The sequence below is a fragment of the Capsicum annuum genome, chromosome 1 (genome assembly GCF_002878395.1).
Source record: "Capsicum annuum cultivar UCD-10X-F1 chromosome 1, UCD10Xv1.1, whole genome shotgun sequence".
In the NCBI taxonomy this organism is placed as follows: Eukaryota; Viridiplantae; Streptophyta; class Magnoliopsida; order Solanales; family Solanaceae; genus Capsicum; species Capsicum annuum.
Genome location: NC_061111.1, coordinates 240,470,998 through 240,478,310, shown reverse-complemented (window position 1 = coordinate 240,478,310; position 7,313 = coordinate 240,470,998). Strand labels below are relative to the sequence as shown.

At 32.2% G+C, this 7,313-nt stretch overlaps 1 long non-coding RNA gene across 1 annotated transcript; it reads left to right on the top strand.

The window, feature by feature from the left end:
• Window positions 1–1,394: 1,394 nt before the first annotated feature.
• Window positions 1,395–6,121, top strand: LOC107849105. Its single transcript, XR_007048163.1, has 2 exons — window positions 1,395–1,977; window positions 2,254–6,121. It is a non-coding gene; the product is annotated as an uncharacterized LOC107849105 (long non-coding RNA).
• The last annotated feature ends 1,192 nt before the right edge of the window (window positions 6,122–7,313 follow it).

Here is a 7,313-nt window from a genome sequence, read left to right as displayed (position 1 = left end):
TGAGATAGAGGCTCTAAATTCTAATAACACTTGGGACATTGTTACACTCCCTAAATACTAGAAGCCTATTGGATATAGGTGGATACAAAAGGCCTCAATGAGAGATTTAAGACTAGACTTATGGCAAAAGGATAATGCCAAAGAGAAGGTATGGACTACAAGGAAATATTTTGTCATCTTAAAATAAAAATTGTGAGAATTGTATTAGCTAGTGCTACTAGGAAGAAAGGGTTTGTGCAACAAATAGATATCTATAATGCCTTCCTAAATGGTGATTGTTGACATCCAATTTTGGTTCAATCTTTTCCTCTAATTAATTTTATCAATGTTCTTGGCCCTAAATAATTTTAAAAAATTAAATAAGCAATAAGGTTCGTATTTTTATCTCTATTTTTACAAATTTGTAAATAAAAGGAAATTTATTTTTTATCATAATATAAAATATTTCAATCAAATATAATTAAATATTTTAACATCAAAATCACAAAAAATATCTTGTGGTAATCGCATTCACATTCTTTCTAATTTTATCTTTTAGGCGATATTGTGACCATATATATATGCATATTTTTTTTTGTTATATAAAATAAATATTTTATAATTTATTATATTGTTATATTTTTATATATATTGTTAATATTTATATACGATTAAACCTGTAAAACTTGGAATTTATATACGTTAAACCAAAAAATAATTTTAGGATAGCAAGGATCATCGATAAAACTTATTTCAGTAGAAAAAGAGTATTCGGACCAACAATAATCCAATTTTATTTTTTATTTCACCCGAACCCAACTCTTATTTTATAAATTTCAGTAGAGAGGTCCAAAATTTGCCCAGAATCTAGTTCAGTTTCTATGTCTGCTTTGACATTCCACCTCAACAGATACAATTTAACCTGATTCGTCGATTTATTTTAATTCGAAGGATCCCAAAATTTTCAGTTATCATTATACTATGTATACATAAAATTATTTTATTTATTTAATTATTTCTCTATTTACGTGGTTATTTTCTCTCCTCTTTTCTTTTAAATTAAGTCCGGATCGTTCCAATCAAAGATCGAACGGGTAAAAATAACCGACTTTTTCTTAAATTTATATACTCCTCCATTCAAAAAAGAATGACCTACTTTAACTTGGCACAAATTTTAAGAAAATAAAGAAGACTTTTAAATCTTATGACCTTAAATTAAAGTTCTGTCTAATGTATCAAAATGTTCTTTAATCTTGTGGTACTAAATATGTCAGTTAGAAAGTTGAAATTAAAGTATTGTTAAAAAAGAAAATGAGTCATTTTTTTTAAACGGACTAAAACAAAAAATAGGTCTTTTTTAAACGGAGGGAGTATGTATGTATATATATATATATATATTACTTTAAGATGTTTATTTCTAACCATCCGATCAAATGATCGGACGGTCTGAAGTTAAGTCAACAAATCAAGCCCAAGACACAACTTTTCTTACTCCCAAGAAATCAGAACCACAGTGCCTTTCCCATTCCCTCAATCACGATCAACTTTTCTCTCAAAAAAAAAAAAGGAAAAGGAACCGCGAGCCACCCCGCTCCTCCTCTCTCCCTCACCTCTCTCCTCCAACCACTCCCCTGTGCGACCATTCCCCACACCAAAAATCCGCGAGAACAGTGGTGTCAGCACAATTTCGGGGATAAGGGATGCAAAATTTTTCAAACTTACCATCAATTCTGAAAAGTGAGAAATTAGGATTCAAAATTCAAATTCTTTGTTTTCCCCTACTTATTCAAAATTCAAATTCATTATTCATTGACGGAAAAGGTTGGAAAATTTGGGGAGAGCAGGGGAGGAACAAGTGAAAACACAGAGGAAAAAAGGGGTCTCAAAAAATTCATAAATTTCCTTTCGATATCAGTCCAAATTCGGCGTCCTCGGAGTCGATTTCGTCGTTTTGTAATTCTTAAACGTCAAAAGCCCAGTTTTGCTGCCCCACACAAGGTGAAATTCTATCTCGTCTAATTAACTATTATTTAGTTGTCGCAATCTATTGATCGTTCGAGTTTGTCGGTTGATCGTGGATATGAATGTTAAGTAAACAGCATTGGTCTGTTTTCCCTGTTCATGTTAAGTGGTGTATTTGCAAGTGTTAATGGTTTGAAGTTTGAGTTTGCGAATGATATTAGATACTTTTTTTTTTTTTTTTTGCTTGTTGCGGATAAAAACTCAAAACAGTATTTTTCGTACCATTTGATATATTTGGTGATAATCTTATAGACTGTGGAACAAACTCGGTGGAGCTTTGCGTTTCAGGACATGCTTGATAGGTTGTTTGGGGTCATTTTGATGTCGGTTTAGATTTTTAACGGGGTAATGATGGCTTGACGGTACACTAGTTTGGTTTGTGTATTCGTAAGTTAACGGCATGGAAAAGAGCTCCGAAAGGCTCGAAACTTCACAGATATGTGGCTGTCCATCACGGTATTTTGCACTTTTCCTTTTCGATTTGAACACTTGAATGATGAATTAATTACTGTTCATCTCGGGCTAGCCATCTATTCAAACAAGATTCTCCATTTCTAACCTGGCACGAGAAGGCCTTATAAGAGCGATCAACTACATGTTCTTGAGTTCATTGTTTCCTTTGGTTTCACGATGTGAATATGGATGTAGTAATTTAAGCGTCAAATGTGTTTAAATAAGTGTGAGTTTGTATTGTTTCATGACCCCTGCCCATCTAGATATTCTATTATGTGTTTCAATATTGGGAAAAGTTCAAACCATCCAATAAGTGTAGTTCGAAGATTTCATGGTAAAGTAGTTCTAGGCAGAAACGATGGGGTGTCGAAGTGTGGTTGTTCTCTTGTCATAGCTGAGCATGTATTACTTTCAGTTGTCGCAGATAATTCTTTTATGAACTTCCCTCTTTGTCTTGTTAATCTCCATCTGCCTTCTGTTCATTTTATTTTGACATGTAGATAGTGCGAATTGGTTTCAAATGTTTGAAGTTCTGATAATGTGAAATATTCTGTGTGCAAGTGTCAAAGTATGTAAGACATGAGATGTATGTGATTTTTCATGGATTTAGGTTTGTCTCGACCTTGGACCCATGAGCAAACATGAATTTGATTTCTGGAAGACTGTTTTGTGTACATATGCGTTGTCCACAAGTTTGTTAGACATGAATCTGATTTTGGCTTAAATTAGGTAGAAATATTATTGTCCGTTCTTCCGAAATCAAGCCCAGAATATGATCCTTCGTCTATTTATCTCAGTTGCTGACTGTTTTAGTTCAAGTTGTCTAAAACTCGATAACTCGTTCTTGTCCTTCGTCCCATGTTGTCTTTCTGATAATGTGAAGTAAACAAATTTGCAATTGGTGTTTATATATACCATTTGTATTGTTTGTTTTATAAGGATATAATTAGTTACTTAGGAATTTCTCTGGCATGTTTCATGGGGCAATTTAAATACAAAAGGATTAGTCACAAGAATTATTTTGAAAAGAAATGTGTTCTTCCTCTCTACTTTGTTCAAATGTTTGACCATGTTTCTCCTAGGCCAGATTCTCATTAATGATTTTATTTCTTCTCTCTGAATTTCTTTTCGTGATTAGAGATCCAACTTGACTTAATTTACATTGTCATACTTTTGTTCTCTGGTAGGCTTTTTTATATAGCTTGGAATTGCTATTTCCTTAGAATGGGATTATAATCTTGAGACTTAGTGGTGGTGTTCCACTTTTTTTCATATCACTCAGTGTTCTCAATGTCAAAACCTTGATACATACATTCCTCCAATATGTATTGTTTAAAATTCAATTTTCTTGTCTTCGTGATAGATGGTTTTATCTGCAAAATTAGCATCTCATGGATCGTTAATGGTCGGGTTGAAAAGATGCAACTTTAATTTAAAGTTGCTTACTCCACTTACCTCTTTCCTCAATTCTTACTCTAATATGACCAAGGAATCTTTTAAATTCAAAGTGTCTTGCTATGTGTACGTTGCACCACGAGAAGTTGAGAAATGAAAAGGGTAAAGATTATTCAAAACAACCAATCCTCCCCTCCATGGTTCTCTAGTCTTGATTTTTTTGCTCTAGGAATTTCTTAGAAATTGCTTAGCTGATTCACTACGAATAAATTGGAATAACATGCCTTGATTTCTTTTCAAAAGAAGTTAAATTCAAATTCCAAATTTTCTTTTTTTTCTCTTAAATTTTTTATGTGTTGGCCATCCACTATGAATTTGGTGCACTAATGTGCCTCATGTTGGGGTTCTACGATAATTACACTCTAGAATAATACATCTTGGTCTTAGAAATATGGTTGTGGGGGGGGGGGGGGGTTCCTTGCCCTCCTAATGTCCTTTGATTGGTTAACGGATATTGAACTCTCTGCTAATTTCTAATTTTGATTACTTGAAATATGACTATTGGCATGCCTTTGTTAATTTACTTCTACATTTCTTACATAATTCCACTACTCTTGAACGTACATTTCCTAAATAAAATCCTCATACATTAAAATGCTTTTTTTACTCTATAATAATTTAGTTATTTACTTAACTCTGCATATTTTAAATTTTCTTAAAAATTATAAGACTTCTCATTTTTCTAAATGTATGTATAAATTATATCACCCTTTTTCACATTTACAACACAAGTATATTTTTGTAATAATTATACGATTTTCGTGTACATGGTAGCATCATGTTTGTTATACCTTTGTTTTCTTTCTTTTATCTAAAACAACAAGTAGAAAATAATGATGAAAGTTTTCTTCTCACCATTTTAGCAAATAACAAAATAATTTTTTTTTTTCAAATATTTTTCCTAAACTAAGTGTAACGACTTCCCCTCGAGTAACCAAAACCCTTACTTAGAATCTCAAGAAGATTTCGAAAGACCAAAATAGAGTTTTACAAATAAAAAATAGTTTTCCTAATTTTTCTAAAAAGTTAGGTGACGACTCTAAAAAAAATAATTTGTCAAGATCCAAGAGTCACAACCCTGTGCCACCATATGTTGTATGCTGTTTCGACCGATTCGAAATGGGGCACGACAGTGATCTTACAGATGAAGTTACATGGATTTGCCTCAAGTATTGCTAGTCAGGGGGAGAATACAGTGTGTATACTGCTCAAATCCCTATATGGATTACAAGAAACACCTAGGCGATGGAATACAAAGGTATCAAAAGTGTTACTAGGATCTCAGTTTATTCAAAGTCAGCATAATCAATCTTTATACATTAGAAAGACATCAAAAGGAATTACTCTTGTACTTATATATGTTGAGAACATGTTGACCACTGGTGATAGTCAAAAATTAATAGAGGAAACAATGGAAACTCTACAGAAGAATTTCAAAATGAAAGATCTAGGTGAACTAAGGTTTTTACTTGACATAGAATTTGCAAGATCTAACAAAGGAATATTAATGCTTCGAGGAAGTATGCGTTAGAATTACTATCTGACTTATGGCTAAGAGTGGCTAAACTAGTTGCCACTCTTATGGACTACAATGCCGAACTAACTTCTAAACAGTCTCATGATCATATCAAGCAAGTGCAACCTACTGATGATCCACCAACAAATCAATCTACATATTAGAAGTTGATTGGCAAACTACTGTATTTGACTATGACAAGGCCTAATATTGTTTTCAGTGTCCAAAATTATGTCAGTTTCTTCAAGATCTTAAGAAATCTCAAATGGAGGTTGCACTTAGAGTTGTGAGATATGTCAAGAATCAGCCAAGCCAGGGTGTGTTGTTATCAGTGATTCAAATGATCAAGCGCCGAAAATTTTTAGTATGGGTCAGGAGTACCATGTCATAGTTTTGGGAGCATATTTTTTAACTAAAAAAATCAGTGGGCCCCATATTTTTAATTACTAGTCAATTTATATTCACATTCACCCATCCCCACCCTCACCCCTTTCTTCCTTCTTTCCCTTCTATTTTTTCTTCTCCTCTCTCCTTTTTCACTCGTTTCATCACTATTCGTCCAGATTTGGGGCTTCACCTACATCTTGATTCCTTGAATCTTTAGAATGTAATCAACTCATGGTTACAACTGATGTAAAATTTAAATGAATATTTTTTTGTATGTCATGTAAACATGTTTTGTGGTAGTTTTTCCTATACTAAAGCCCAAAAATTACAAGACCACTTTAAAAAGAAGATTGCATCTTTAGTCCGCTAAATAATATGAAACATAGACAGAAATAGACAAAGAGGAACTCATCAACAGTGTTGAAAAATAAACAGAGGTCAAGTGTAGGAATCCTGTTAAGGGAAAAGTTTATGCTTTTGACTGATTTCTCTTGATGAAATTAGAGAAAGAAATGACTACTTTCTTAAGATATTCTTAATTTCTTTTAGAATTCTCATGTGCCACCTCTGTATGTTTTTAGTCAAACTATGCTTCATGCGAAGTAGTCTTATAATTGATCATACATTTGTACTGCTCTTTTGTTTGAAGAGAATTGTTTAGTTAGATGACTCAACTATATGCTATGAAAATTATTTTTTCACAGGTATAATTATTTGTTAGAGATTTTATTTCAGCAGAGATGATGTTAAATTTGTGTTTGAATAAAATTGTTCGGTTAAAAATTTGTTTAACTGGAAATGGATGTAAAGAGGGGAAAATTAAAGACAGAGAAAGTGAAGGGGGGAAATTGGCAAGGCAGAAATTTGGCAAAACTATTTTGCCTTTTACCCATCCATTTTCTTTTCTTTTAATTTTTGGGGTTAGGGTTAAAAAAGTGGGAAAAGATATAAAAGTGAGGCCCACATGTGGGCTAAGGGACCATTTCATCATTTTTACAACTTTGAGAATTTAATATAATACACTTAACATCCTTCACTTCTTCCAATATTAAATAAAATCCCTTCTCTCTCTCCTCTTCAACTTCGACTACTCTCAAGAATTCTCTCAAACTTCATATTTTATTTTTCTTCTTCTCCAGTGGTAAAGAGCTCGTTTTTGCATTGTAAGATTAGTTAAAATCAAGTTTTGATTATTTGTAGATCCATTTTATTATTTTTATTCTTAATCATTTCATAGTGATGTAATATAGGAATTATTTTTTTTTCGAATGTGGTTGACAAAATAGTTAAAATATGTGAATTTTATACATAATTAACTCGATTCTGAAACAATGATTTTTGGTTCGGTAGTTTCAATAAATTTTTTCTTCATCACGGTGTTGAATTTTAAAATTTTTGTTAAGGATTTTTGATTTAGTTTTGGTATATTTTGAGCACTGCGATGTTGAATATGGGATGATTGTTATTTTACGAGTTATTTTATATATTTGATTCAAACAGT